Source organism: Sipha flava, unplaced genomic scaffold (assembly GCF_003268045.1).
Source record: "Sipha flava isolate LNK unplaced genomic scaffold, YSA_version1 255_pilon_pilon, whole genome shotgun sequence".
Lineage (NCBI taxonomy): Eukaryota > Metazoa > Arthropoda > Insecta > Hemiptera > Aphididae > Sipha > Sipha flava.
In genome coordinates, this window is record NW_020272908.1 from 520,169 (window position 1) to 535,561 (window position 15,393).

At 31.8% G+C, this 15,393-nt stretch overlaps 1 protein-coding gene across 1 annotated transcript in view; it reads left to right on the forward strand.

Moving 5' to 3' along the window:
* LOC112684690 (transmembrane and TPR repeat-containing protein CG4341-like) overlaps positions 1-15,393 on the forward strand; it is a 311,792-nt gene that overhangs the window by 88,022 nt on the left and 208,377 nt on the right. The gene's annotated exons all lie outside the window — the stretch shown is intronic.

Genomic DNA, 15,393 nt, shown 5'->3' on the forward strand with positions numbered 1-15,393 from the left:
TTAGGGTTCTTAAATCTAAACTTTTGATAGATGCTTGGAAAAGTTTACCACTTAAGAACTTGAACACAGACATAGACAATTCTAACTTTTGAAAGATATTAGAGAACTCCTGTCATGATTACAAATTCCCGAAGGAAGTTTATCAAACTAATCCAATAACTAACAATTCCGATATTTTAGGAGTTTCAGTTTCATTTCCATAATTGAGATATTTAACTAATTAAAAAGAAATGAATTATATCCTTTGATTCCGACGTCGAAAATAGAACGAACATGTAAAATATTTTATAGCTAATTTGTTGTTAGTTAGAAAACTAATATGAAAAACGATAAAGTTTACAGACTTTCAAATATCCTAATTGAAAAACATGAAATGAAATATAGCCAGGATATTAGTTAGTAGACTTCTACAACCATTTCGTTGAAATATTTCATAAAATAGAGCGAAAAATTTAAAACAATTTATTATGATTTCTTTAATAAAATATTTAGTTTTCCTGCATGCATTTTATTATTAAGTATGATATATAAATATAGATTATTATTATATAATAGATACTATTTTTGACACAAAAACTTACTACATAAATAAAAACTCTTCATGTCTGCTTATTATCTTATTTTAAAATTATATCTAAAAAATCGATCATTAGTCGTACGAATGGATAACAATTTCTCGTCTACTCACTCAATACATGCTGGAGTCTCACAAAGCAACAACTTATTCCCAAATATATAGAATATTTTTCTGGTAGATATACCTCAATATATTAACACTATTCTTGATTTATACACTAATGACCCTGTTATTCTCACTTCTAGGCTAAATCCCAAACAAACCTCGAAAGCACTTCAAGCTATAAAATGGGTAATTAAAAAAATACTGAAAAATCCATGCAAGTTCATTTCTTCATAAAGATATCTCCTCGATAGTGTTCCTAATAAATTATGGACATCATCCGATCCCTGTTCAAATTAAAATAAAATGTTTATGCATAATACTCAGATAAAAGACTAACCCGGAGTCCCTAATTAGAAGAAAAAACAAAAATCAGTGAATTTATCCACTCCCTCCTCAACTCCAAAATACTACTTCAAAACAAACTACTTATATATAAACCAATCATAAAACCAATTTCGTCTTATGGAATCACAATTTGTGTTTCTGTCAAGCCCTAAAACATTAGGCCAATTCAGGCATTCCAATCAGTTGCGTTATGGCTACTAACTAAAGCCTTGTGGTACGTTTCAAACGTTTCCTAGCACAAGGATTTAAAAATAAGTACTAACACCGAATTGATGCTTCATTATACAAACGTTTCAACCAAAATGTAAGCACACAAAGCAATACTCTAATATCCCATAAGTCCATTGTCATCCTCCCATAGTCCAAAGAGATTAAAACGAAAATGGTGTAAAGATCTATTAAATTAGCAAAAGAGGAGTGGTAATCAATGAGTTTCTTTCTTAATACGTTTCTTATGTTATTTTAATATTTTACAAATATTAAATTTGCTTTGTTTACAGATTCTAATTTGGCTTTTAAACGCTAAAAAATTAATAATGCTCAAAGCATAATTATTATTAAATAAACTGATGATTTGATGTGTCTGCGTATTAAAAGTTACACCATTTATAATTTATTTGAAAAAAAAGGTCATAAAATCTAATCAAATTTGAAAACCTAAAATAAATATTTTATAAATCTGATATAAAATACCATTTGATTATTTGACATGATTATAAAATCAAAAGTTTTAATATTAATTCAAAATTGTATTATTTTATATTGAGATTCGAGAGAAAAGTTTTTATAAAATTACTTTTACTGGAAGTAGCGTTTCTATTGTTTCAAAATAAAGAACAAAAAATTTCTTAATCTAAAATCACGTAAACACAACCAACGTCATAAAAAGGTTTAGTACTTGAATAACACTAAAATTTTTCACCCATTTATTCGTTGTAATTTACAATATGGTAACTTTGAATCACATCTTATTATATAGTTACAATCAGATACCGAAAGACTAAACTAAAATAATATTACGGTTTTATGTTTTTTCAAATTATTTACGTATTGTATACCATAAGTATTTAATATTTAATATATTTAATATAAGTTTTTAATATTATATCTAGAACGGAATTTTTACAGTATTTTGCATATTAATGTGAATGCAATATTTTTTTTATAGTTTTTAAGAACTCAAAAAAATATATTATTATTAAAAATCACTTACAAATAATTATTGAAACTATTTATTACTGTATCAATAAAAGTCATGCATGTGTTTTGGTGTACATAATGGCGTATTTATAGAAGGGGGTGATGGGGGTTTTAACCCTTCCTCAGAGAATTTACAGACCTCAAATTTTTAAATTTCAATCAGTTTGAAGTTTATTAATTTTTTAAATTCGAATAGAGGAAATAATTTAAAATTTATAATTGTGATTAATATTATAAATAATATTTTATAAAAACTAATAAGACTCGGGTATGATAATATTGTTGTTTTTGAGTGTGCTAATCGAAATACATTAAACGCTTCACAGACTAAGGCCTATTGCTGTATCCTATAGTTTGTAGAAACTTTTTGTCTACTAATTGTGGGCTATTCCTATTAAATTAAGATCACATTTTATTTTAGAAAATGATTTTGCTATGTTATCGATTCGTTCAGATTTCAATATTACTACCGATGGAGTTATTGACGAATTGGCAATTATTTATCATATAGTTTATAACTAATGAAATTACATTTTTCAGTAGGAAAATAACAGATAAAAATTTAATTTTAACTATTTTATACTGATTTATAAAAAAAAATGTATGACGAAACCCCCCTCTTCACCCGAAAATATTGTTTGCAAATACGTCACTGGATGTACATAATATAATTTTCGAACATCTTCCGATAATACCTCTCCATAACATGTTGAATATTTATCAACTAATTTAAAAATAAAACAATGAATGAGTAGTGTTAACTAATATACTATATTTATAATAATTGTATTTCTAATTTTTCATCATAATCATAAATAAGACAAAAACCAATATTAAAACGTGACTTGTGCAATGATTAATTAGGTACTAAAAAAAAAAAAAAATGTTAGCAACTAATAGGAAAATCAAATAAAACCATACACTTAGTTCAGCACTTGAGATACGTATTTTGTAATAATTATTTTAATTTAATAAATTTTTCCATAGGTTATCAATTTTTTTTTTTTTATTTCGTGCAATACATTAAAGTTTAAACATGTAAGAAATATCTCGTTGGTAGAAATTAGAAAATAAAAAATAATTTTTTTCATGTGTTACAACGGTCTTGAGTCGATTGAACGATGGAAACTGTAGTATTGAGGTATTATAATGGTACGTCCTAGTTGAAAACGCGCGTGATTAGGCAGAAAAGGATTAATATTTGCTATCGGGATACGGCATAGTTCATACTCATTATAAGCGATGGCGGAAGTATTGGTCTGACGTCGACTTGTTGTGTATTATTTTGCCACCTTTCTCATGCAATATATATATGTATAACGTTTACTCGGCGCCGGGAGGATTAAAACGAAATTCAAAATTACTCATTAAACGTGCGCGCTCGCGTTACATTTGCCATGAGACAGCCATTCCGGGGCATTCGGCTAATAAATAATCGGTATAGTGGTGAAAGTATAGACGGGAGGTATAGACATACGCGCACAGGAATGATTCCGGTGTGTATAGTGGGCGATGACGCGCACGCGCGCGGAAATGGTTTAGTTCGAAATTGAAAAAGTTGGTTGAGTCGAATGGTCTAAGATTTTTTTTTTATAGAAAATAGAGGTTGCGTAAACAAACCGATTTTCCCCCGAAGCCCAGCACTTGATCCGGAACTTTTTCTTTTTTTTTCTCTCTGTAGAACTTTAGACCCGTAAGCTATTTCATGTAGGTATATATGAAAGTGTACGCACACCCGCGTACGATGAATGTATACGTATACGTAATGTTTTTTACACTCGCGAGTGCATCGGCAGCCGACGCGAAAAAACTTTATTACCATTTCATCGCACTAAATTGTGTTAAAGTTTTGAGTGGAAGCAGAGAACAATGGCGTGAAGATATATAAATATATTCGAGTGTACACATGTCGGCATCTGTGCGTTTGTCCAAATTTTGCCCCCAACGAAGCGTCAAGAAATCGTGTGCGTGAAAGCGCGTAGTCAAATCGCGTCGACGCTCTCGAGTAATCTCATTCGGCTGCACTAGGTTATTTTTGTTTGCATATATGTGGTATTCCGAGTTCGAACCTTGGTTAATCGCGAAACGCTTAATGAATTCGCGTCTTTTACGTCCCTTATTTGTGCACTCTTTTCTTTCTTTTTTTTTGACCCGATTATCGTGGGATATCCTTTTTCCTCCGCTGTTAAAAACGAAAAATGTTTGAACTACAGTTAGTAAATGGTGATGTACCGCTATTAACTTCTTCTACTCCTAGCAGACGAACTAATCTATACCAAAATATAAGTAAGTTTCTCCCGATGACTGAATGTACAGAAAGTGTTAGTAGATTTTATTTTTCCGATGAATAAAAAAACAAACGTTCCTAAAAAATATATGTACACTATAAATACTTCGAGCGTTTTTTTCGAGAGAAATCGGAGAGTTCAAATACGTTGAGGATTTTTTCGATTTGATCGCCTATAATAGACCCCATTAGTTTCTCGATAACACGCTTGTTAAGATAGTAGAATATGAACTCACGGTGAGGTGAACAAACATAAATACCATGCCGTATGTCTCGAAAAAATATGGCCTGCCTATCATAATAACATACTCGTTATGTCTTGTGTGACAGATAATTCTTGCTTCTCACGTGTGTCGTCTTCAACGATGTAGCGTGTTTAAAACGACTAGAAAATATTTCTACATTTTTCGCATTTTACAAATACTGCGAATACATAAAAAATGCAATAATGAGCCAGATTGTTTTTTTCTTCTTCTCGGTGTTATACACACGAAAAACAATCAGAAAATGTTACGGCGTAGAATTCCCGCGGTCTCGTGATTGCAAATCAACGGAACAACAATTAATTTATTACTGATGGTAAAATATATGTGTGGAATTTTTCTCGGATACTAGTAGCGATTTAATGAAATTCGTTCTGAAATAATTATGCGTTCTGCGATGACAACCTCTACTCCAAAGGGGCAATAATACCGTTTGACCATTAGTGACGACACAGCTGGATAGGACCGCGACTTGGCGATTGTCCCTTTAGGGTTTTTATGGTTATTAAACATCGTGTATGGACTCAAATAACTCACGCTGTTCCACCGTGCCCATGACGCTTTGGTAAGCCCTCCGTACTTGGTGTATACGTGCGTGTACATATGAATAGCGTGTACGGACACATCGGTTTCGTCGATTAACATTCGGCTATGTTGTGTACGTTGGTGTCTAACAAATATAATATTCATATTAATACCTACGAAGATTAATTGCTTTCTTGCGGGCAAACCGTTTATACGGTACGAGGACAACAATAAATTGTTTATGCTATCGTGAGACTTTTGATCTAATACGAATTCCTTTGTCCTCGATTATATAACATTTGTTCTGACTTTTTATTCGAATTACTAGTGTACATTTTTACTTTATATTTTTGTGTGATACGAAGCATTTTGTTAAACAGAGAAAGAACATTAAATACTATTACATGGTTTGCATGCTAAGTCGATTTCGCACGGTCTTAGTGAAAACGTACGAGAGTGAATTTCCATATTTTGGAATAATTTAAAGCGAGTCGATATTTTAATGAAATATTCCGTTCTTCTGCTATTTAAATTCCTAAAGACTCACTTTCCCATTTCATCACTTCATTAAAATGACCAACAAAATGTAATAAATGTTATTCGTGTAACATTAAAAATTATACTAGTTGAATGGGTCTGTTATCACGACAAAATATTATATTATATTTAATTTTAAAATGATTCATTCGTTGAATTGGATTTGTATAAAAAGTATTTTATGAACAGAGGGAATTCTATAAAAGTGTTAGATAAAATGCTGAATTAAAAGTATTCAACTATTAAATACTACCAACAGTTAAACAAAGTTAAAAATTATAAAACAACTGACATTGGAAAATACTCTTAGAACAATAAATGTTATTCTTGGTAATTATAATTTTAGTGTATCCCAAAAATGTATAAAACTATGACGTCATAATTTTTTGACGTACCTATATATTTTTTAGTCGTCGTATGTTATTGACTCCATTCGATCAAACTTCGGTATGGAAAAAAATAAACTTACTTGAACGTGCCCTGCCGCATTAATATCGCATTTGTAAAAACACTATTATGATCAAGGGTTAAACGTAAATTATTGGATAATCTACCACGAAACGATTCAACACGTCGAGAATGTTCGATAATTCAAATATAATCTTTTACCAAAATCCTTCGTGACAAAACGCCGTTTGACCCGGATAGTATGTTCACATGTTCGTGTTATCTTGTTGTGAAATTACAAATGCGTTTCCTTAAATCATATTATACGTAACAAATCGTGTCCTAAGCCATTTGGAGAAGTTGTTATTTTGCCGAAAAACTAGACTCTCCGCAATAAGACTGCAGTCCGTTTAAAATTCGATTTTTTCGTACTCAAATTCAATCAAACACAGGGTGAGTCAGAGGTATTTCAGAATACATATTATTAAAATTCTTATAAAAACGAGTACACACACATTATTGCCGAGAGAATTTTATTGCAATCTCAACCAGTACAACCGTTTAACATAAAATTCTCTATTAAACGTTTCAATTATTCTCTATCCTAGTACCATCTACAAGGCGTCGCAAGTCTTCACGCACCAATAAATCCTTTTACGTCGCAAGAATAGTACTATAAGATAGCTATTTATTCTTATTTGAGTGTCAGCTTTCTACAATATAACGTCGAAACATTAATGATCAATCAGCCAATCAGAATTAGCGATGGTACTTTCTTTTCGGACGTTTAAGATCGGCACTTAATTCGGTGAAAAAACTTGCGAATCGTGGCTACACGTCTGGTACATCAATGATATGAAAATAGCGGCAATGACGGTCCGTGAACGGAACGTGAAGCTTTCTGCAACGGTACTCTCTGAAAAATAAATCTAACAACAGTCACAACTCGTGACACATCCAAAGTTTGTGTTGGATGAGGGGGGGGTTGAATATGAATATTATTACTATTATTATATTATATCACATACTATATCTTTATTTATTATCATGATATATGCTACCCATACAATGATATACATAATATTCGTTAGTAAACATTTATAAATATTTATTACGTACATCTGTATGACTGTATACTAATATTAAAAATATTAAATAAATCCGTGATGAAGAAAAAGCATAAGGGGTCGATCACCACGTCGCCCCCTCCCATTATAAATCTGCCTCTGACTTTGATATTTACTTAATTGCGTGAACAAGGACTTGTATCTTCTACAGCATAATACAGAGGCATGGCCAGGGGGGATGTCTTCAATCTCCCTCACACCAAAAATTCTAACGGGTATAGAAAGAAAGTATTGCTCGATATTCGTGTACGATTTCAGCGTTTAGTATCATATTCATTCTGCCAGGGTTAGTCAATACAGTCAACCGGTGTTGTAAGACTAATCATTACCGAACTGTTGTCTTGCAAAGTAAACGCAATATTTGGAACAGGCGGTGGTAAAAAACGTTGAGCCCCACCGGCGGAAAAATGTGTTTCCGAGCACGTTTCTGTGCGCGACGCGAAATCGTCAGATTACGACACGCCGGGGGGACGTACGCGATACGTCGTCCGTGCGGCGGAGATTATGATTTTATTTTCTTTCGTCGGCCCGCGGACGTCGCTGCGACCCCGTCCGCGTTCCGTTTCCGCTCGTACGCGATCACGTGCGCGCGCAATATTTATTACGCATACGTGTGCCCGGCAGTAGTAGTCGGTTTTTTTTTCCTTTGCACGCGAGATGATCCGCTATTGCACACGAGGCGAAACTGCTAGTGGCTCGTACGATGTGCGGAGAACGAACGCGTATTATTATTGTTATTACGAAAAGCAGTCGTTCAGATCCATTTCCACCGTCCCGATATTCGTTTTCGGAAAAATGTTATTATTGTTATTATTATTATATCTTCGGCGCGACAGTTGTAGATATGTACATGTATTATTATTATTATAATTTTATTGTGCACGTGCATGTGCGACACTCGACGAAGAGACGACGCGATCGACAATAATGTCACACGTATGTATATTCGTACATGAATCGCATGGACGAGAAGGTTTTCAAACGTTATTATTTGTGCATATGGATTAAGTCCGTCCGTGCGTTTGAAATGAACTCGACTACCGAACCTCAATAACGGTTTTATTTATTTTATTATTTTCTTGAGCGAGAGAAGAATAAAACATTTCGTTACTCACTCGTTAAAATGTATTTTACATTTTATCTCCTGAAATCCGTCGAGCATCTTAAAATATGTTTGCTCATTCCCCGCCTGCTTTATCGTTTTCAAAACTAGCGGGACACAAGGTAAACGGAAAAATGGTGTAAAAAATAATAATATTCGTGTTGTTTCCTAACGGTAGTAATTGATGTTTCCAACGGTATTTTTAACAGTACCTACGGTAAACAACTTTTAAAAATATCTCCAACGTTGTGTATAAAGTTCAATATTATTTATTCGTTCGTCTCGTGTTATCGGATTTTAAGCGTATGATGCAAACGAAATCGACCGGTTTGTTTTAATGACAATAATTTTTAGACGTGTACACACAAAATTAAAAGTTACATTTTCATCACCAACCAATATCGCGAACACTGTTTTTAGAAACGTTATTTTTGTTATGCTTGTAATATTACTACATGTTTGATAAACATCACCCTAAATGTTTTTAGTTTAAATTATATTAGTTAGGGTCCTGGGTATTCAAATAATTGAGTTCAGGATATGATTTATGGCAATATTAAATTTACGAAAGGATATATATATATATAAATATACTTTTGTTTTATGAACTTTTAAATCGATTTTACCATCATAAATAATATATTTGGTTTAGCCAAAAACAAAAATAAGACGTGTAGAAATAATATAATCTCACAATGCTCTATTATATGTACAACATAATGTTACGTTACTGGTGATATAGTTGTAGCAAATGTTATTAATCGTGTACTTTATAATTAAATTATTATATTAGTCACAGAATTGAAGAGAAAAATTTTAAATTATACCAAGTGGATTTATCAGATAACATTTTCATTTAAACGAATTAAACATGATAAACATTCTTAAAGGTTCAATTATTTAAGTTATTATTTTGTATTTTCTTTCCTTGAGTATTTAATTTCGCTTAAGTCCCACATGCATTATATTTAAAGTGTCAGAATGACATGCATCGAAATTAATTTTTTTATAATTAATGAACATATTCGTTTATCAATAAATGACTAGTTATGAACAATAATTGTTATTAATACTATTAATAATATTTATAAATATTGTTATTTCATAATTATTATGAATCATAAAATAATTATTCATGTACGCTAGTTATTTTTCGACAAAATCATAAATTTCTAGTTACTATCAATTTAATTGTAAGATATTTACAAATTCAAGAAATTAAAAAAAATTATTGATGGACATCTTATATGGACTTTCGGTGAACAAAAATCTAAGCTAAAATAACAGATCAGCGTAGTTGCAACTACGTTTAGGATGTAGCGGTGCTATGATGACGGAAGAGGTATAGTGGCGTAATCCCAATATCTGGCAAACATCAACAACAACCTGTTCTCGTTAATTATCGCCTCTCAATAATTTACCAGTAATTCGACCAAAGTCTTGTACAAACATTAAACACGCGCAATTCGCCCGCCTCTTGGGTCGAAAGTTGATACGGTTGTAGTGTATCAATTACTGTACCCTAGAATCCCGATTGGACCGAAAACAATTTCAGTAAATAACCCGATTGCCTTTGCTTGGTTTCTTAATTTCACTTTGAATGTTTCAACGAAATTTTTGGGTTGAAGGTATACAAAACATATAAACTCGAATAATTCATTAAATGTATTTGCTATTAAGTAGTTTTGCTACACGTATTCTGCATATATTTCATATTTATACAAATATTTGTCTATGTTTCATTTATTTTTTATTAAACATAATATGTTTGAATTTGCATAAACTCTCATATATGTCGATCAAACCTTACGTATATACATAAATAAACAATTCAAAAACAAAGCTAACACTTGTATAGTGCAATAATTTTTTTGGTATCAAGTCACACTGTCATTATTGAGTAATTGTTATTACTTTATATTGTAGTTTTAATTAACTAACAGTGTTTACACATTTTGTCGTCATTGCTTAATACTAAACCGTGTAAGTTAGATGAATGTGTACAAACTAAACAGAATACTTTACAAACACACATTTAGCGCAAACCTATTGAAATTGATTTGGGATAGACAAAAGAGAAATAAGAGATTTAGATACAGAGAAAGAACATACTTGTATACCATATCCTATGTTCTGTCATCGCTGAATATTTATGGTTATTATTATCGTTATCAACAGGCCAAAGTTTTATTATCATTAATATGAAAACGGTGGTTGGTCGTTTTTGCATAATACTATGAACACGGACCCCTTGTCCGTTCCACACTTCGTTCACCTCCAGCCCATCACACAGAAATCTGTACCCAAATACTGCCGCAATGACCCCTTTATCTTTTATTAACACGCCTTGCAAACGCCTCACTTCGGAAAAGGGTATTTGCCCCAAATTTGCATGGCATTAAAAAATGTATAAAAGGAAAATATTAAGGGAAAAAATAACAGACACCATCGGCTGGATAGTAGTTGTATTCGTAGTAGTAGAGAGTATCCCCTTTCCCGCGGGGGTAATATTGACCTTAATGGAAAACTAAGATGGGCCAACCCGAGTCGATTACATAGTGAATAAATAATGCGAAGCAATTCGTGTGGTACCGTTGTCCGCCACTGCCATCTCATCGCCGAAATTTTCATTATCTGTTATCAGCCAATTTTCACATTTTTCGTACACCACATGTCCTAGTCATCAGTGATAACCATTTTAAAATAATTAAAATATCAGTGCTTTATAAAATCGAATCCAACTGGAATTATTAAAGAAGAAATTGATGTTTATTATCAACAAAATATATGCGTGACAGTGAATTGATTTAATGTTTTTTTACATTTATTATTTTGATTACTTTATTTAATTATAATGAAGTAAAAAAAAAAAAAAAAATAAAAATAAATAAACACGAAAATTCAATGAACGATTTCAACGTTCTAGGTACTCTACAATAGTTTTGCTACAAGCTAAATATTTTTTACTACACGTGATGTTTTTATCGATAGTTTTGTATCGATTATAATAAGATCTTAATACATTTATCAGGTCCGTAGTTTAAACTTCATTGTATGCACTGGACTATTCATATTGTTATCGAGGTTGCGTTACTCTCACTATGTACGAGTTTACAGTTTCAAGACATACTCAGCAGTGCTACTGTTGCAAATGTACCTGCAAGTATTTCGTCCTCTAGGAAAATAAAAATGGAAAATGTTTCCAATTTCCGTGCAACCGACTAAAAGGTTATCCACCAAAGAAATAGTACATTTTTAAATGTAAAACCCATCTTATCATGATGGAACCAGTAGCGGTTCGTATATTTCTTTGATCAGTTTTTCTTTCGCTCCATTTAACGGTAGTGGTCGGCAATCTGTTCTTTTCCCGTTGGGACCACGCGTCAAACATTTATACGTATCTTCAGTATTGAATTCAAACACTGTCGCTTTTAATGCGTATGTCGTACTGATATATGATGTTAAGGCGGTGTCACATAGTACTGTAAAGTCCTCTCGTTGGATTATTGCTCAATAGATTTTTTCCATAATGATTCCCATCAGACATAAAAAAGAAAAACGTTTATTGTATTATATTAACAAACGTACTGAAAAAAGCTATATCACATTGTATAAAATAGTAATTCGTTGGCCCTAGAATGTTTTTTTTCTTTTTAAAGATAATATGATGTATATTTTCATTTCTACTCATCTACGAGATTTGAAAGCGAGATATTAGGCAATACCTTTGACATTTTCATATATATATATATATTTATATTCATCTTCTCACTTTTTGTCTTATCGTCGTATATTGTATGTATTCTGTGGTGTACACAGGATTTTTTTAAGGTTGGAGGGGGTGTCATAATATACATGAATTTATTACCATTCCACTATGTTGCAATAATATAATATATAAAATAAAAAAAATATTATGAAAGAAATATAATAGTTTAGTATAATCATAAAATAAATATACTATACATAGTTATAAAATAAAGTCAGTATGACGGTTTTTTTTGCCAATTTTTTAATAATCTTATCAAATTCAACTTCTACGTCAACTTCACGATGAATGTTTATATATACTAGACAATTAAGCTTCAAATACAAAACAATTAACGTAATTAAATGTTTACATCTTGAATATTAGATGATTGTCAATATTATAAATTCTATACTCATCAGTTTCGATGTCAACAATTTTTTTGTATTAGTATACAATTTTAGTATACATTCGAACACGAAATTGTAAAAATTATGGTATTAGAGTTAAAAATAGAGTTATTGATGACATTTATATTAATGTCGTGTTTTATTGCATTTTAAATATTATCATACGACGTTTCATCGCATTACCGGTTAGTAGAGATACAAATGAATCGGAGTCTGTGTAAACCTATTGTGATATCAACGAATATATATACAGTATATAGACGACCAAGTTAGATGCTTCAATGAGTTTGAATAGTTATTTTACGACAATCCTTTACGACGACGTTCTTGGACCGTTATCATAATCAGCAGACTCGGTTTTCTACTAGTCGGTCATCATGTTGACGGTGCTTTAGCGTTTATCGCAGAATTACAGCTGCTCAGTTTAAACAGTAGCGTTTGACTTTCATTGTTCGCTCCGAGGTTCGTATAAAATGTTCAATTAATTTTAGTCGGCAAATAGTTCATAAAAAAACGAAATCTTACCATCTATATTAAATTATATAGTATAGAGGTGCGTTTATATACAAACTAAATAGGAAATACTCCAACATACATTTCAAAACATCTGACATCTTATGAGTTTACTTTTTTCGACGAAAAATTAAAAATTAGTACAAAAAATCTTTTCTTCCAGAATTATTATCAAAAACATTGTATCGTTTCATAACTCATGAATCTCTAACATATTCCACTATGGAGTGAGTTTTCCGTCGATAATTTATAATTAATTACCATAATGGTTTACCAAATTTAATGATATTATTATGAACAAGTGATTGGTATAAGTACTCATTTTCTCTCCCCGTGTAACTGTGATTTCTAAATAATGAATTATAACTAACCATTGGCCGTAAACATGTTAAAAAAATCGCTTTTATCGCTTTTAATTATAATATACGTTTGTTTTGTCGAATATGTATATTAGTTATCTCACTCTTTCTGTTTGTATACGAGGGAAGACATTGCGTGGATTAAAACGAAGAAAAAGTGAGAAAAAAAAGGAAGATGAATGTCGGGGAGATAATAACTCGATATACATAACTCGACTATTCACCCTGAACCGCAGTTCCCTGTTATGTAGAATGTATCAAATTAAATAGTGTTCAGATCCTACTCTGCTCTCTTTTCTGTGCATGTGTGTATGTGAATAAATGTGTGTGTAATAGTGTTTAATAGTTAATGCACCCAAATGAGGCAATATTAAGGTTTGACTGCAGCCACGAGAGAATGATCAAGGAGAGGTGGCGTTGGCGGCATCGCGACGTGGATAGTGAAGAAGCTGGAATGAACGAAGGGATGATGAACGACTTCAATTTCCGCTGAACACTTGTACAGAAGTCAGTGGTATTAACCGTATGCCCTGGTGTTTTTTTTCGGGTCATGGATATATATCCACCTACCTATACTTGCATTGGAGTACAGAAAAACAATATGCTGGTTTGTTTTTACGTTTTTTTTCTCTCCTGAAGATTTATTCAAGTATTACCTTCCGAGTGTCCGCCCTTCTCTTTGAAACGTTGTATGAACGTGTAAGTGTGTGTGTGTGTGTGTGTGTGTGTGTGTGTGTGTGTGTGTGTGTGTGTGTGTGTGTGAAGGGAGCAAAAAAAAAACAAATGCGCATTTATAATGTTCTTGTTTTCGTGTTTTTCAATCGTTTAAAAAACGTAAAAACATAGGTTGCAAAATTCACTGACAGGAAACGTCACTATTTTTTTCCCTGTTATGGGTCAGTGTATCTATACACACACAAACACACATATATATATATATATATATATGTATTTAGAACATTTTAAAAGCATATATTTATTCGCTTTTACATCGACAGTATTTTCGTAGAATATTATAATTTTCAAGAAGTTAAATAATGTATACATATAGTTTGAACGTGTGTGAATGGGTGTTTTTTTCTTTATTTTAAATATTCGAGTCGTAGCTATTATTAGTGTTGTACAGTTGTGTTCCATTCGTTGCCATATTTATCTATACCCTGGTTGACGTAGGCAATCAAAAAACGTCATAAAAACATTATATTTTTCACTGGTAACAAAAAAAAATAAAAATAAAAAACAATGGTCTACATACATACCTATAAGCGTGCACGTAGTATGTATGAACGAATTATATGGATTTTAGTATGCAGGCGTTGTATTTTTCGTAGGGAGTGCATTTTATCTCTTTGGGGAAATATATTATATACGTCTAATATATGAACGTGTACGTGTACGTACGTACGTACGTACGTACGTGTGTGTGTGTGTGTGTGTGTGTGCGCGCGTGTTACGTTAGATTGTTGGATGCTAGGCTAAATGTATTTAGAAGACGTATTTTATTCATTTTTCGCTTGCGTGTGCTTCAATGAACTGCATAATATGTTAAGTTCCATGTGATATCGTGTCAAATTTGATGAGTATCACGGAGTACCGGTATTATTTCTGATGTAAATCTTAAGTTCACACTGAACCATTCCAAACATATGTTTAACCGATAGCAAATATATTAATTACTGAAAAACGAAGAAGAAAATGTTCTAATTAAAATTATTGAACAATTATTAATGTATAAATTATAAGAAGAATTCATCTAAATGTAACGATGTAGAAGCAATAATTCGATAAATCATTAAGTAAGTTATGCGCTCCAAGGTTTAACTCGCATTTTACGAAGGTTTATGTGAATTATCCATTATCATGGCAATCATTATGTTCACGTTGAACTCATCTGTAATGGTCTGTTTA